This window comes from Dasypus novemcinctus, chromosome 18, assembly GCF_030445035.2.
Source record: "Dasypus novemcinctus isolate mDasNov1 chromosome 18, mDasNov1.1.hap2, whole genome shotgun sequence".
Classification (NCBI taxonomy): Eukaryota; Metazoa; Chordata; class Mammalia; order Cingulata; family Dasypodidae; genus Dasypus; species Dasypus novemcinctus.
The window spans coordinates 82,500,826-82,519,067 of NC_080690.1; the positions used below are offsets into that span (position 1 = coordinate 82,500,826).

Sequence of the window (18,242 nt, forward strand, 5' to 3'; positions counted from 1 at the left end):
ATAATAGAGAATAACACAGACAAAAATCTGTCCCTTATTGGAACAGAGGGACATGAATAGAGGTAGACTAAATTCTAGTAAGTGCTGTGAAGGTGCTAGAGTAGGCAAAGACAGTGTGGAAGAGGCTGGCAGTGTTTTAGAGGGTAACAACTGAGCACAGACTCAAAGGAGTGAAGGAGCGAGCCATGAGGACATATGGGTGAAGGAACACATGTGTGAAGGCCATGAGCAGGAGCATGTCCGGCCTCATAGGATGACTAGGTAGCCAGCTACATTCCCTTCATCTTCATCTGACGCATTGCAGTAGCCTTGTTTAAAAAGCTGGGAAACAGATGTGGCTCAAGCAGTTGAGCGCCCACATCCCACATGGGAGTTGTGAACTTCACTTCCTGATACCTCCTGAAAAAACAAAGAGCAAGCCAGAAGCAAAACAAACGATAAAACCAACTTAGGGAACCTGATGTCTCTCATTATTTGAGTACTGGCTTCTCATGTATGAAGTCCCAGATTCAATCTCCAGCCCCAATACCTTGGGAAAAAAATGTTTTGTCAACCATTTCATAATTTACTGATTATTTATTTTGTTTTTTTCCTCCCTCCCTTCCTTCCTTCTCTTTCTCTTCCCCTCACTATCCCTTTTTCTTTCTTTTTCCTCTTCGTCATCTTCTCACCTGTCGCTTCCCTTTGTTCTTTTTCTTCCCCTCCTCCTCCTTCTCTTTCCTCTTCTCCTGCTCCTCCTTCCACTCAGAAGAGACCTGTGACTGCAAAGAAGCAGGTACATGCATGGAACGGAGACTCTTGAGCCCTGTCTCTTCCCATTGGGAGGACAGGAGTGATATCTTCCTTCTTGTTACAATAATGCTAGAGAGGGGATTCCCCCCATCAGGCTCAGAGCGTCAGCACCTGGCCTGGGATTCCTGAAGGACAATGTCCTGCTCCTCATGCTCGAAGACCTTCAAAGCACCTGCCCATTTCATACTACCCGCAGGTTTCAGGGAGACTCCACGTACTGAGGTCTGAGTGGAAAACAATTTTATTTTCCCAGTTGCTGTTTCTGTTGACCATCAAACACTCTCCCACCCACCCCTAGCAGCAACCTCAAAGAAACCTCAAAGTTTTATAGGTTTTCATTTTCTTTTGTTGTTTAAAGTGTAGCCCCAGATTATCAACTTTATGATCCAATTTATTAGACATTCCTTAAAAGATAATGCTATTGTGATGGAAAACAGGTCAGCAGTTCTCAGCGGTTAGTGATAAGGTAAGAATGTGAATAAAAAGATATCATGAAGGAAAATTTTTTGGCAGGGTGGAACCATTCTGTGTCCTGATTGTAAGTAATTACATAAATCTACACACATGTGTTGATTTTATATCATGATCATTTAAAAAAACTTAAAGTGAGGGGGAAAAAGGAACTGTTTTTACTGGTGAGAGTCATTATATGTCAATCTTTCTAGAAAGCAGTATGCAATAAGAGCTTTAAAAAGTATCCAATAATTCCACTCTTAGGAATATTAAATAATCACAGGAGAGAGAAATTAGAAATTTATGGACATAGACTTTCATATCTATATGACTTATAATGGTGGAAATTTGGCAATTTAATTGTCTGTTCATTCTAATGGTTGGGTAGAACCTGGTATAGCCACAAAGCAGATGTTTTTCCAGACATTAGAAAGCATTGCTTTCAAAGAAAAAATGTAGCACAGTTTGGTTAAAACCCCCATCTCTCATTAGATTAAAACTTATAACGCATATTCCCCAACCCATATACATTAATTTTTTAAGACTCCCATAATGAATCACTACAAAGTAGGTGGCTTTAAGCAGATTTTTTAATTTTGAAAAAACAAAGTCTGTGCAGGAAGATTCTTCTTTGCTTCTTTTAGCTTCCTCAGCTTGTGGCAGCCAAATCCAGTCTCTGCCCCAAGCATACATGGTTCTTCCCTCTGAGTCTGTGTCTCTGTGTCCAAATTTCCCTTCTCATGAGGACACCAGTCATTGGATTTACAGACCACCCTACTCCAGAAGGACCTCATCTTGACTTGATCGTATCTGCAAAGACTCCATATCCACATTAGGTCACATTTGTAAGTATCAGGGATTGGGTTTCCATGAATCTTTTCTAAGGGACATAATTCAACCCACAACAGCACAGTAGAATCATATGTGTTGAGGAAGGAAATAGCACAGGGTGGCATCAAAGCCAAAAGCTGTCTCTTTAACTGATGTAAGAGAAGGTGTCTGGGGGTGAAATGCGAGGTGCAACCTGAAGGATATGAAGAAGCTAGACCTCAGAAGATGCGGGAAGAGTGTTCAATCAGTGGAACAGTCCAGTGAGTAGAGAGGTTCTGAGGGTGGGAATGGTTTTGGCATACTGGAGGAACAGAAAGAAGTTCATTTTGTTAAAGCATTCTGATTGGCTTGGGGAGGGGCATCCAATCCAGACTGGAATGAACTTCAAGTCAGAAACACATCGTGGAGGAGATGACAAATTTTTTTGAGGATTGTTTGAAAGATGAATAAGTAAAAGAACATTTAAGACAAAGGACACTCTCTTTGGCTTACAGTTCCCTGAGCCCACAATTTACTTTCTTGCCCTCCTTGTCTCCCCAGTTAAATTGTGTGCTCAGAGAACTAGAAGCAGTGAAAAAAACATGGAGTCTTAGTGGCGGGTGAGCTAGAGAGTCAGGCAGAGGCAAGATCATGAAAATCTCTAAGACTGGATGAGGAATTAGAATTTATCCTTTGGTGATAAATCTGTGTTAGGTCACTTTGGGATGCAAGAAACAGAAACTAAGCTCAAAAAAGCTTCAATGAACAAACAAGAAAATAATTGTACTGGTTCATCTAACAGGAAAGGCCCCAAGAAGGCTTCCAGTTTGTCTGATTGTGAAATCTGAGCAGTATCAACAGAAATACACCTCTTTCTATTTTTTGCCTTTGCTTCTCACTTCATTCTCAGGAAGGTGCTTTCCTCAGAGGGTTTGGATGATTCCAGAAACTCCAGACTTACATTCATATCTCCGAGTGAAACCAGCAGGGAAAGAATAAAAAAGTAAAGACTTTCTCTTTCCCAGATGTTCCAAAACGACTGCAGGAACTGTGTTCTTGTTCACATGGTTTGGGTAGAATGTCCATTCCTGAACCAAATAATGTGATCAAGTGGCTGGACCAGCTTGTTTCCTCCATGTTGTAAGCATGGAACATATGTTCCTCATTGGAGCAAGGTTGTATACTCTACTAGAAAAATTGGCTGAGAGTTGGGGAGAAGTGTTTTTTCAAAGGCATATTAGAGTTATCAAAAGAAGAGGGAAGGTGGCTTCCACTTCTGGGTACAATGGAGTATTAAATCACACCCCCATGGAGAATATCTGGAAGAGCTGGATAATGTATACAAATATTTGAAGCCATGAGAGAACTGCTGAGGCAACCAGGATGAAAGAAGACAATTCTTGGAGAAATGGGAAATATGCAGAGAGGTGAGCTGTTTTTCTTTTTCCTTAGGACTTTTGTTGATTCTGGGTATGGAGAAAGAGGCTGGGAATGAAAGAGGGCACTAGAAGGCACAGAAACAAGCAAAGCTTTCAACAGTCTCACAGGGCTAGAAAGGCAAGAATTAGAGACTTGAATGAAATATTTCTGAAGAGAAGGAAGGAGTGCAGAACTGAGCCCAAGACACTACTTCCATGAATTGCATTTAGGGTAAGAAGTTAAGAAGCCAAGCAAGGGAGTGGATGAGGCTTAAGCAGTTTGGCACTTGCCTCTCACATGGGAAGTCCCAGGTTTGGTTACCAGTGTCTCCTAATGAAGATTAACAGATGCAACGAGGTGATGCAATGAGCAGGGAGTGAATATGACTCAAGTGGTTGGGTACCCACTTCCCACATGGGAAGTTCCAGGTTTGTTCCCAGTGCATCCTAAAGAAGATGAGCAGACAATGATCAGACACAAGTAGAAATACAATGGAGCCAGTGAGAGAGGCGGGCATGGGGATTTTAAAAAGCCAAGCGAAAGGAGCTAGCAGGGGACACCCCAGAATCTCAGTTGGCACATCTGGAGGCCTCCACTCTAGGAAGAGAGAGAAATTCACATATAAGTGCAGCCTTGCAAAATCTACAACCTAGTCTCTAGAGAGCACAGTCCATGATTATATCAAAGTGATTTCCCCTGACTTTGTTGGCCTAGAAAAGGAAAGGATGACCCATCTTTGAAGGAAGATAACATTATCCAGAGCCCATATTGTTTTTTAAATACTTAATACATGGTATTTAATGAAAACATTAACAGGCATGCCAACTGAAAGGACTGTATGACTGAAAAACCAGAGAGAAAACAAAATCAAACTATAGAAACAAGCCCAGGTATTCCTGGTATTGTAGTGATGAGATAAATACTTTAAAATAGCTACGATTGATATGCTCACAAAAATAGAAGAAAAAAATCATAAGTGAAATGATAATTTCACCAGAGATTTAGAATTAAACAAAAGAATCAAATGGGAATTTCAGAATTAGGAATATACAACTGAAATTAGGATTTCAGTCAATGGTTCATCAAGCCACAGACTTTAAAACTTCTGAGAACCACAAGGGATATAAATAGAAAATCAGTTATGAAATTCGTAGTAAAGTGGTTGAAATCCAAAATCAAATTGTGGCATTGATATGGGGGGCGTGGCCATGGTAGCTGCTGAGAGTAAGGAGAAGGAAGAAGAGATATGATGTGGGGACATTTTCAGGTCTTGAAGTTGTCCTGGGTGGTATTGTAGGGACAGATGTTGGACATTGTATGTCCTGCCATGGCCCACTAGGTGGACTGGGGCAGAGTGCAAATTACAATGTAAACCACTATCCACGTGGCGCAGGAGTACTCCAAAATGTGTTCACCAAATGCAATGAATATGCCATGATGATGAAAGAGGTTGTTGATGTGGGAGGAGTGGGGTAAGGGGGGTGGAGGGTATATGGGGACCTCATAGTTTTTTAATGTAACATTGAAAAAATGGCAAAAAATTTAAAAAGATAAAAAATAAAAAAGAATAAAAAAACAAGAAGAAATATTTAAAAGTAAGCCCATATCCCTCCAAAATAGACATTACCATCCAAGAAGCAAGGAATGACAGCTGTCTTTTCAACAGAAGTAATGAAAGTCAGAAGGTAATGCAATTACAGTTTGTAAGTGCTTAAAGAAAAGACATGCTAACTTAGAAGCCTATGCCTAGCAAAAAATCCTTTAAAAATGAAGGCAAATTAAGAACTTTCAGAGATAAAATATCAAAATCACAGAATTTGTTGCCAACAGGCTTACAGTAATGAAATAATAAAGGGAATTCTATAGGCAGAGAAAATGATCTCATTTCCATATGGAAGCATGGAAATAAAGGATAGAATAAAGAACAATGGATAAAACAAATATGTGGCTAAATAGAAATGAGTATTAATTTTACTAAAATAATGCTAATATCTAATAGGAAGTAAAATGCATAGAAAATTAAAATGCATGGCAACAATCAAAAGGTGGGTTGAGAAAAGGATTTAAAGTGCTCTAGGAGGCGGGGCAAGATGGCATCTGAGCGCACCTCCTAATCTCTCCTGCAAAGAAGCTCCTGAGTAGGGTCATAGTCCTGCCGGACTAGGCTGTTTCAGGGGCTTGCAGGGAAGGAGGTGTCTGGATGTCAAATTGGTGAGACAGTGACAGAAGAGGTTCTTGCAAGAGGTAAAATTTTGGGTTTCTGACACAGAAGTCCGAAGTTGTGGGCAGGACCCTTCCCCCTAGGGCTGGAAGTCATGGCATTCCTGGAAAACTGTTGGTCATGTGGTGGCTTTTCAATCCCTCTGTTTCCTGGATGCATGGTTCCCAGGTCTGTAGCTCCTAAACCCCATTGCCCATGCTCCACATACCTTGAGTCCACAATATCCCAGGTTTCCCATTCCTGAATCCAGCATCACCTGAAGTCCATGATTACCCTATACCTCTGTTTTGTTGCTGTTGTTGTTGTTTTGAGCTTTGAGGAGCATATCAGCTGGCTTGGGGAGAACTTGGGAAGAAAGGAGAGGAAAATCTTCTGAGAAATCACAATTTACCTAAACACTGTGGATAGAAAATGGTCTGGGAGAAGGTACAGTCAGAAAATCAATTAGTCCTTCCCAAGCACACCTAAGGGGGAGGGACTGTAAGACATGCTTTCCAAGCTTCCAATAGCTTATTTGGGGTTTCTGGTGAGGTGTAGGTGCTGTTTCACTGGAAATAAAGAGTCACTGCCTTCTGTGTTGAGTTGGTTCAACAACGACCTACTTGAATTTCCAACTGGACCCCTCATGCAGCTTTCCTGCTGCCCTGGGAGATGGGGAAGTGAGGAAGGGAGAAAGGGGGAGTGTCAGATTCCTAGGCATTTTATTAAACTACGAAGAGGATTCCTAGCTTGAAACTTTTTTATTTTTGTTTTTGTTGTTGTTGTTGCTATTATTGCTGCATTGTCTTCTGTTTTTGTCTTCCTCTTTATCCCCATGAGGCTCTTTTTCTTTTCTTTTCTTTTTTTCCCTTTTTCTTTCTCTTCCTTTCTTCCTCCACTTTTTTGCCCCGATTTTTCTCTTTTTTTCTTTTCTATTCTTTTTATTTTATTTTGTAATGTATATTAGGTGCTAAAGAGAGCACTTCACATTTTTTGTGTTTCGTCAGCATCCATGTCCTTTTATTTGCGTGTATTGATTTTGACAACCAATACTATCCCCTTTCCTCTACAACTTTCTATCCTCCATTATCTATTGTTTCTCTTACATTCCACTTCCCTTTGTTTGGTCACCAAATAGTCTGGCTTTTTATTTCTAATACCTTTGTTCTGTTTTCTGTCTTTATTCACTCTTTACATTATTATATTATTATCTTTCTTTTCTCTTTCCCTTGCACATGAAACCACTGGCCTTTTAATTCATATTATATTCCTCCCAATATTAAGTTGATTGTTTCATTATAGGTACTCTATAAACTGTTATAACTCTACACAGCTTACATGAGTCTAATATCCATTATTGTAGATCTCATATGGTTCTTCTGTTAACATTTATTATGAATACTATTATTAAAAATTTCCTTTTCTTACTCATTTTGCTTTCCCTGGCCCTAATATTTTCCTTCAAAGTAAACTTAGCCAGTAATAAGAAAATAGAATACAAAGAACAAAGTGAAAAAGAGAAGACATAACACATATGCAAAAATGACAACTAATTAAACCCCAAGATTAGACAAAGAAGCTAAGGAACTGATTAAACCTGTCAAGATAAAGTGATGACTAGAAAACAACAAAAAACTACAAACTAAACCAAAAATCAGAAAAACATACCCCAATCCAATGAACAAACTAAAAACCAGGAAGAGGAGCAGAACTTCCAATAAGTAATTAAAGCTCTCAACACATATGTTAGTGACCAATTTGATGAAATGAAGGAAGGTTAAGAATAAGAAGAAAACACTTGGAGAGAATACAGAAAAAATTGCAATCATACCCAAAAAGATATCGGATATGAGGGTGATGAACAACACAATTCAAGAAATCAAAAATACACCCTCAGCAAATAATATCAAATTAGGAAGAGGCAAGGGACAGAATTAGTGATGTGGAAAACAGTATATCTGAAATCAAACAGTAGAACTGATCGATAAAAAGATAGAAAAATCCAGGAGGGGATTTAGGGACCTGAATGACAATGCAAAACACAGAAACATACACATTATAGGCATCTCAGAAGGAGAAGAGAAGGGTAAGGAGACAGACAGGGTATTGGAGGAAATAAGGGTTGAAAACTTCCCAAATCTACTGAGGGAAATGAATGCACATGTCCAGGAAGCACAACATACCCCAAATAGCATAAATTCCAACAGGCCTACACCAAGACATATACTTGTCAAATTATCCAATGCTCAAGACAAAGAGAAAACTCTAAAAGCAGCAAGAGAAAAGAGAACCATCACATACAAAGGAGGTTCAATAAGAATAAGTGCTGATTTCTCATCTGAAAACATGGAGGTCAGAAGGCAGTGGTATGACATAGTCAAAATATGAAAGATAAAAATTTTCAACCAAGAATACTCTATCCAGCTAAGCTAGCATTCAAAAATGATTGAGAGTTCAAAATATTCACAGATAAACAGAAACTAAGAGAATATGCCAACAAGAACCCTGCCCTTCAAGAAATACCAAAGTGCGTTCTGCTGGAAGAAAGAAAATAAAAAAAACAGGAGAGACAGAGTTGGAGGAGAGTGTAAGAGCAACTAAAGAGACAAAAGAGATAGAAAAAACAAACAAAATATGACAAACAGAAGTCCAAAGAAAATATGGCTAATATAAATAATTCCCTGAAAGTAATAACATTGAATGTCAATGGATTATACTCACGTGTCAAGCGACTCAGACTGGAAGATTTGATAAGGAAATAGGACCCATACAATCCTGTCTACAAGAAACACATCTTAGACCCAGGGGTTCCAGGACGTTGAAAGTGAATGGCTGGAATGCAATCTGAAAAGCAAACATTAACAAAAAAAGGGTAGGAGTAGCTATATTAATATCAGACAAAATAGACTTTAAATGCAAAATAATTGTGAGAGACAAAGATGAACACTACAGATTACTGAAAATGATAGTCTTTCAAGAAGAAAGAACAATCATAAACATTTTTGCTCCTAACAAGGGTGCCTCCAAATACATGAGACAAAGACTGGAAAAATTAAGTGAATAAATAGATGCCTCTGAAATTATACTGGGGGACTTTAGTACACCACTATTAACTTTGGACAGAACATTTCAACAGAGAATCAATAAAGAAACAAAAACTTTGACCAATATATTTGAGGAGCTGGACATAATAGACATATACAGAATATTACACCCAAATACAACAGGATATACATTCTTCTCAAGTGCACAGGGACCATTCTACATGATAGACCAAATTCTAAGTCACAGAAAAAGTCTCAATGAATTCAGAAAGATAGAAATCATACAAAATAATTTCTCAGACCACATTGGAATGAAGCTGGAAATCTGCAAGGGTTGGAGACCCAGATTTGGCACCAAGATTTGGAAGAGAAACAACACAGTCTTAGAAAAACATTGGGTCAAGGAGGAAATCTCAGAAGAAATTAATAACTACCTTGAAACTAATGAAAATAACACAACATACCCAAACTTATCAGATGCAGCAAAAGCAGTACTGAGAGGAAAATTTATAGCCATAAATTCATACGTCAAAAAAGAAGAAAGAGCTAACGTTGAATAACTAAACACACACTTGGAGGAATTAGTTAAAAAACAACAAACTAACCCCAACTGAAAAAGAAAGAAAGAAAGAACAAAGATCAGAGCAGAACTAAATGAAATAGAAAATAAGAAAGCACTTGAAAATATTTTTAAAAAACTATGAGCTGGTTCTTGGAGAAAATCAATAAAATTGACAAACCCTAGCTAGATTAACAACGAAAAAAAAGAGAGAAGATGCAAATACACAAAATAAGAAATGAGAAAGGAGATATCAACACTGGTCCCACAGCAATAAAGACTATCATAAAAGGATACCTTGAAAAATTATATTCCAACAAAAATGACAATTCAGAGGAAATGGACAAATTCCTAGAAACACATAAGTAGCCTACATTGACAAAAGAAGGAGGGTCGATCATCTCAGCAAAGCAATCACAAGTAAGGAGATAGAATCAGTCATTAAAAACCTCCCAACTTAAAAATGCCACAGGCCAGATGGCTTCACAGGTGAATTCTACAAAACATTCCGGAAAGAACTAACACCAATCTTGCGTGAACTCTTCCAAAAAATTGAAACAGAAGGAACATTGCCTAACAAATTCTATGATGGCAACATTACTCTAGTACCAAAGCCAAACAAAGACACCACAAGAAAAGAAAATTACAGACCAATCTTTCCAGTAAATCTTGATGACAGAATCCTCAAAAAAACACTTGCTAATCGTAGTCAACAACACATTAAACAAATTATAAACCATGACCATGTGGGGTTCATTACTGGTATTCAAGGATGGTTCTACATAAGAAGATCAATTAATGTAATAAACCACATAAATAGATTGAAGGGAAAAAATCACATGATTATATCTATAGATGCAGAAAAAGCATGTGACAAAATACAGCACATTTTCTTGCTATAAACACTGCAAAATATCGGAATAGAAGGAAACTTTCTGAACATGATAAAGAGTGTATATGAAAAACCCACAGCTAACATCATTTACAATGGCAAAATCCTAAAATCTTTCCCTCTAATATCAGAAACAAGACAAGGAACGCCCACTATCACCCCTCCTATTTAACATAGTCTTAGAAATACTTGCTCAAGCACTGAGGCAGGAACCAGACATAAAAGGCATCCAAATTGGAAAATAAGGAGTCAAAATTTCATTATTTGTAGATGATATGATCCTATACATAGAAAACCCTGAGAAGTCTACAACAAAGCTTTTAAAACTTATAAATGAGTTCAGTAAATTTGCAGGTTACAAGATAAATGCACAAAAATTAGTAGCATATCTGTACACCAATAACGATCAATCTGAGGAGGAAATCAGCAATCAAATCCCATTCACAATAGTAAATTTTTTAAAAAATCAAATACCTAGGAATAAATTTAAATAAAGATTAAAATTCTTATACACAGAAAACTACACAACATTGTTCAAGGAAATCAAAGAAGACCTAAATAAATGGAAGTTTATTCCCTGTTCATGAAGAGGAAGACTAAATATTATTAAGATGTCTATCCTACCAAAACTAATCTACACATTCAATGCAATCCCAATAAAAATCAATAGATCATTCTTTAACGAACTAGAGAAACCACTATGAAATATATTTGGAAAGGAAAGAGGCCCTGAAAAGCCAAAGGCATATTGAAAAAGAAAAATGAAATTAGAGGAATCACACTACCTGACTTCAAAACATACTACAAAGCTACAGTAGTGAAAACAGCACAGTACTGGCACAAGGTTAGACACACAGACCAATGGAACCGAATTGAGGGTTCTGATATAGATCCTCCTATAAACAGTCATATGGAATTTGGCAAAGCCACCATTTCTCTCAACTGGGAGAGAATGGCCTCTTCAACAAATGGTGCCCCGAGAACTTCATAACCATATATAAAAGAATGAAAGAGGATTGCCATCTTACACCTTATAAAGAAATCAACTCAAGATAAATCAAAGTCCTAAATATAAGACCCAAGATCATAAAGACCTTAGAAAGCAAGTAGGGAAGCATCTACACGACCTTGTAATAGGAAACAGCTTCATGAACTTCACACCAAAAGCAGGAGCAGCAAAAGAACAAATAGATAAATGGGACTTCCTCTAAATTAAAGACTTTTGCACCTCAAAGGAATTTGTCAGGAAAGTGAAAAGAGAGCCTATACAATGGGAGAAAATATTTGGTAACCATATATCTGATAGGAGACTTACATTTTGCATATATAAAGAACTCTAATATCTTGAAAATAAAAAGACAAATAGCCCATATAAAAAATGGGAAAAACTTTTGAACAGACACTTCTTCATAGAAGATGTACAAATGAATAAAAAGTACATAATAAAATGCACAAAATCCCTAGCTATTAGGGAAATGCAAACCAAAACAACAATGTGATGCCATCTTACTCCCATAAGACTGGCAGCTATTAAAAAAACAGAAGACTACACGTGCTGGAAAGGATGTGGAGGAATGGGAACACTCATCCACTGCTGGTGGGAATGCGGAAAGATCCAGCCATTTAGGAGGACAGTGTGGCCATTTCTAAAAAAAAAAAAAAAAATACTGGCTATTGATTTACCATATGACCTAACAATTCCACTGCTGGGTATATACCCAAAAGATCTGAAAACAAGGACACAAACAGATATATGCACACCAATGATCATAGCAGCACTATTCACTATAGCCAAAAGTTGGAATCAACCCAAATGCCCATCAATAGATGAATGGATAAATAAAATGTGGTATATACATACAATGGAATACTACTCAGCTAGAAGAACAAATATAGTACAAAAATATGTGCTAACATGGATGAATCTTGAGAACCTTAGGTTGAGTGAAGCAACCCAGGCATTCAAGGACAAATACTACATGACTTCTCTGATATGAAAAAGGTAAACCCATCTGTCTCAGAGAGCTAGAGACAGGATGATAAACTTTAAGGTAGTTAGAGGTTAAAGAAAGGTTGTGAGCTGACAGCTACTTGGGTAAAATCTATGATAAGCTCGAAGTAAGTATGTGTTCAGGGAAGGGATAAAATGGGGCATAGGAATAACTTTGGGTGGAGCTGCATTGGCTTTAGGGGTGCTAGGGATGGGAGGATGGGTCAGATTGCCCAAAAATTTGGAGTGAGGGTGAGCGGAACATTTGATCATGGGAGATTGTCAGGTATGTGGTTGAAATTGTGGTACAGAGAAAATTCTTCAGGGAATGTAATATGGAAGGTTGCTAATTTGGGATGCTTAAGAGGGGGCATCTGACACAGCACAAGCTTCTGGATAGTGTGTGAGTGCTCATTTTGTCATAGTGGATTGTATCATTGGGTGGAGACCCAACAATGGAGTGAAGGTACACCCACAAACTGGGGAGGACTAATGTTCTCAAACAGAGTGAATTCTATCTCTTGAGAGAATCGGTAGTTCCCAATTGGTTAGGGCAGTCAAATATGCGAAGCCCTCAACATTTTTGCAAGTATCTCTGAATATGGTCCCTCAAGTAATGAAGATTGATTGTCATGGTGGGCCCTGAGGGGAGGGGGAAAGAGGTGTTGAATACATGGAATCAGGGTAACTGTGGGACAATGGAAGTATTTCACAAGATCATGCCATGATGGATATAGGTTATGTTAAGTTACACCAAGAGTGTATAAAATTCTATAGGCCAAAATGTAAACCATAATGTAAAACATAAGATAATAAAAAATTAGAAAATTGTGTAGCCTAAAATAAAAACCACAATGTAAATCCAAATGGAACCATGTTTGAAAGCTATTGTTTCAATATCTGTACATTAGCTGCAGCAAATATAATATGAACATTTTAAAAGATCACTGTTGGGGAAGGTAGAAAGAGTTTGATATTGGGTATATGGGAGTACCATATATTGTATATGTGAATTACTGTGACCCAGAACTTATGTCAAGAGAAACTTAATAATCCGGAAAAAAAAAAAAAAGAAAGGACATAGACATTGAGGTGGAAATGGAAGAAATTGCCTTGCCACTGTACATACAGGGCAACACCTATAGCAGTATTGAAAGGCAAAATGTCAAAAACAAAGCTTTTTCATTTTTTCATTTCTTTGATACCCCAATTTATTTTTCCTTTATTTAACTTTTCTAATTTTCTATGTATTCAATATCTAACCTTTAAACCCATCACTATATTCCATTTTTCTATTAAGGGAACCTGGCAATATATTGGGCTTCCTTTCTGAAGTAGTTTTGGACTACAGAGAGGTCCAACTATGGTGGGGGAGGAGCACTTGTGTGGGGTGTCATTGGTGGGCTGTACATGGTTGGGAGAGAGTTCCCCAGGGCATGTATACAGGGTGCATAGAAAGTTTTGGGTATTTTCATAATGGTTTCAGGTGGAAATGACAAATGAGAGAGTGCTGAATTCCTGACCAGGGGAACTCTATCATATTCCTCAATGGAACAACAACAATCCCCCAAGTGCAATGGGAAAGACCAATAAAGATGGATGGTCCAACGATGAGTCCTTGATATTGATGGCTCTGATTATAAGCCTGTGTGCCTGAAATACGAACTAGGCCTATAGCTGTGGGTTGCCTAAGAGCTACCTCCTGAGAGCCTCCAGTTTGCTCAAATGAGGCCACTCTCTAAGCCAAACTCAGCATATAGATGTATTGCCTTCCCCCCAGCATTGTACATGCCTCCCGGGGATGAGCCTCCCTTGCACTGAGGGATTTATACCAAGCACCAGCTGATGATGTAACTACAAAAAGACCATGAACAAAGAGGTCAATTTAGAACAGCAGAATATCTCAGCATACATGTAATATCATGTATTAAAAACTACTTTTTGACTCTAGATAAAAAGGGGTAAATGGAAAGGACAAGTGGGTTTATATAGCTAAGAGTCCTCAAAAAAGAGTTGGGAGGTCAACAGGGGGTGATGCTTATGCATGCCTCAGCAGGGTACCAGAGACAGCCAAGGTAGGTGGAAACCCAGGTGCTTGTTCTCCTGAGGGCTGCAGTGAACCACAGGTTCTATGGTCAAGTCAGATGGCTCTAGAGTTCAGGGCCATGTCACTTGGCCCTACTTTGCAGTTTGTGTTCTTGAGTGTGATGGAGTTGGACTCAGATATAACCTTTCTACACATGCCTCTTCTGTCACTTTTACAGGACCTTTGTTTGGTGTTTGGGTTGGTGTATACTCAGGGGACCTGAATCTCTGAACTGTTCATGAGATGGCCAGGCCCTGGGCCTCAGCAGACTTGCAGATCCTACCATCTGGTTTCTTGGGCTTACCCTGGCCAGCTGACACGGAGGTGCAGAGGGTCAACCAGGACACCAGGTAACCAAGAGCCCACAGCTGCAAACAGGTGCATTGCAGCAATCATCCATGTGGAATCTAAAGTCCCTCTTGAGGTAGAGGGTGACTGGACATAGCCATCCCAGGTCCACAAGATGGAAGAATAGAGTATGGATTTGAGTGCACTTACTGGTATTCTGCTGGGGAACTATTGTGATTAGTAAGGAAAGAAATTGTAGTAGTGATGTGGAGAGGGTGGCCACGGTGGCTGCTGATGTTCGAGAGAGGGAAGAAGAGATATATTTTGGGGGCATTTGTCAGGATTTGGAGTTGTCCTAAGTGATTCGGCAGGGATGGATGCTGGATATTTTGTGTCCTGTCGTGGCCCATTGGGTGGACTGGGGGAGAATGTGGACTACAATGTGGACCACTGTGCATGTGCTGCAGTTGTTGTCCAGAATGTATTCCTCGGATGCAGTGGATGTGCCACAATGAAGGAGGAGTTTGTTAATGGGGGAGGGGTGGCGTGTGTGGTGGGGGCTATATGGGGACCTCATATTTTTTAATGTAAAATTTAAAAGAAAATAAATAAATAAAAGAAAACCAATAGTAAGGTAATAGTTATAAACACAACTATATCAGCAATGTCACTGAATTTAAATGAACTTGTTATTCCAAATAAAGACTCAGATTTTTGCCTGGATGAAAACAAACAACAACCAAATGTTTACTGCTTACAAGATGATAGAACAAGTAGATATTTAAGAATATAGAATATTTAAACACAAGTATCAAATATGATTAGTTGTTATGTATGTGTGTGTGTGTATTTATATGTTGGATATATATACACCCAACATTGAAAGAATGCAGTTTTTCAGGGTAACAGGGACATATTACCAAAATTGGTTATATGTTGGGTCATGAAGGAAGCCTCAATTAATTTCACATTGAAATCATTTAAAATATGTCCTTTGAATACACTGGAATTAGGGTAGATATGACTCACATAAAGATTATAAAACCATGAAAATCTATAAATTCATAAATATACTTCTAAATGAGTCCAAGAAGAAATTGCAAAAGTATTAGGAAGAATTTTGAACTGAATGATAGTGAGACTATCACATTTCAAATCTTGTTGTATGCAGTCAAAGCTCCGCTTGGAAGGAAATTTGTAATCTTAAATGTTTATATTAAAAGCAAAGAAGTTAGAAAGTCTAAAAATCAATGATTCTGAGTAGCTAAAATTGAAGAATTTTGAAAAATACAACCAAAATAAACCTAACTAGAAGGAAAGAAATGAAGTAAAAACAAAGTGCACAAAGAGGTAAATAAAACTAACAGATGATTCTTTGAAGTGGCTAATAAAATTTTAGGCTTCTAGCATGACTGATAAGAGAAAAAAAATAGAGAAGACACAAATTGCCAATATCAGGAAGGAAAAAGGGGAACATCATGATAGATCCTGCAGGTATTAAAAAGATGATCAGTTTGAAAAAAAAATAAGCCAATAAAATTGAAAGTTTAGATGAAATGGACAAAATTCGAGGAAAACATACATTAACAGAAGTGAATCAAGAAAAGAGATAGAAAAGCTGTATAGTCCTATATCTATTAAAGAGATTTAATATGTAATTAAAAAACTTTCCCACATATATATACAAAATACCTTCCAAGATCAGATGACTTTAATACCATATTCTTCCAAACTTTAAGAAATCACATTGTCCTTACATAAATTATTCCAGATACTAGAAATCAGTCAACATTTTCAGTTCATATTAAAGTCCAAATAAACTTGATACAATAATCTGACAAAAATGGTACAAGAAAGGAACATTTCAGGTCAATCTGTTCCACAATATAGATGTGAAAATCCTAGACAAACTGTTAGCAAAAGCAACCCAGCAATGGGCTTAAAAAATCAAGACCACTTTGAGTTTATCCCAGGAATGCAAGGATATTTTAATATGTAAATGTTATTCTAATTTTTACCTTATTAAGATAAAAGGAAAAATCATATTATCATCTTAGTAGAAACAAAAAGAATATAGTATTCAAGTCATTCATAATTAACAAGAAAACTCAGAAAACCAGGAATAGAAGGAAAGGCTCTAATATTTTAAATAGTAGTTACAAAAACCTACAGAAAACAAACTGTTTAAGAGCAAAATATTAAAACTGCCCCCACGATCATAAATGAGAGAAAAATTCTTTCTATCACATTTCTATTCCTTATTTTACTGTCAAATGCAAGTGCTACCCAGGCCATAAAAAGAGAATTAAAGTTACAATAATTGAGAAGGAAGAAATGAATCCCTCATTATTTACAAACAATATGGGTGTGCATAATAAATACTTGTGAAGAGAGGTAGTGACTGGGAAAGGGGGTATCTAGAGGTGCTTATAATATGCTGGTAATGTTCTATTTTTTCATTTGAGGATCTTTTTAAACATGGATGTTTACTTTGTTACAAACTTGAGTTTTTCTGGGTATAATACTTTAATAAATAGTTTAAGGTACAAATCATTGAGTAGGCAGAAATGACACCTGGAACTATATTAGGTTTAAAACAAAGAAGTGACATTGTCAGATTTTTGTTCTGGGAAGATCCTTCTGGAACCCACATAGATGATGGATGGAGGCAGATAAAATATGGAGTGGGAGGCTGATGAAATAACCAAGAGGGGAGCTGGAGGCTGGCACCTTGGAATCGTGAGGAGATGGTTTTGTGAGAGATGGTGGAAATATAAGGGTCTGACAGGGTCATGTCAGGGATGTGAGGAGTGAGCAAGCTGAAATGTTTACTGATTATTTGTCTGGGGTAGTGGGTGTGTAGTGGCAAAGTCATCAAGATGGGGGGAAACCTGGGTGTAGACCAAAACTTCAGTTCAGGAGGCAGACAGAGATGGGTTTGGAGTTGAGAAGGGAGTCCTATGCTGGAAATGGAGTCCTATGCTGAAAATGGAGATTTGGAAATGACAGAGTTTGAGAACTGGAATGGATTATCATCATCCTAAAACATTGGATTCTACACCCAGTTAAGCCTTCCCAGGCTATCACCCCCACCAAGACACCAGCTCTGAAGAGAAGGAACAATTGAAACACTTTGAAATGTGCCTACATGATTGTCAGGTTCTTGTTGGTGTCCTACAACAAAGGAGACTGGGTAAGAAGGAGCCAGCACTCCAGGGCCTTGTTCCAAGGAGGGAGGAGGGTAAATAGAAAGTGAGAGTGGAAGGCAAGAGAAAGAGGATGAGGGCACAGGGGAAGGGAGGTGAGGAGCATGAGAGTGCCAAGCAAGCAAAGGTAGGAGAGGAGACCCCTGTTGTAAAAATTCTTCCTTCTCCTTCCCTCCCTCCTTCACTCTCACTCTTCCCACCCACCCTCTTTCCTTCCTTCCTTTCTTCCTTCCCCCTTTCCTTCTATCCAACATGTAAAGGAGGTTCTTTTCTAATTACCTTCATTTTTTAAAATACAGAAGTTGTAAGCTTTCAACACAATCATGCATGATGTGCAGAATTTCCATAATCACCCCTTCACCAACAAGTTCACATTAGTATGGAATATTTGTTACAGACTATGAAAGAACATCATCAAACTATTACCTCTAACTATGGTCCATAGCTTACATTTAGTATATGTTTCCATACACCCACCCCCTCCTATTAACACCGTGTATTAG

At 38.0% G+C, this 18,242-nt stretch overlaps 1 long non-coding RNA gene across 1 annotated transcript; it reads left to right on the plus strand.

Moving 5' to 3' along the window:
• The first annotated feature begins 1,694 nt into the window (after positions 1–1,694).
• On the plus strand, positions 1,695–15,064 carry LOC139436819 (uncharacterized). The gene is made up of 3 exons (XR_011646244.1): positions 1,695–2,090; positions 2,966–3,482; positions 14,424–15,064. It is a non-coding gene; the product is annotated as an uncharacterized lncRNA (long non-coding RNA).
• Positions 15,065–18,242: the final 3,178 nt, after the last annotated feature.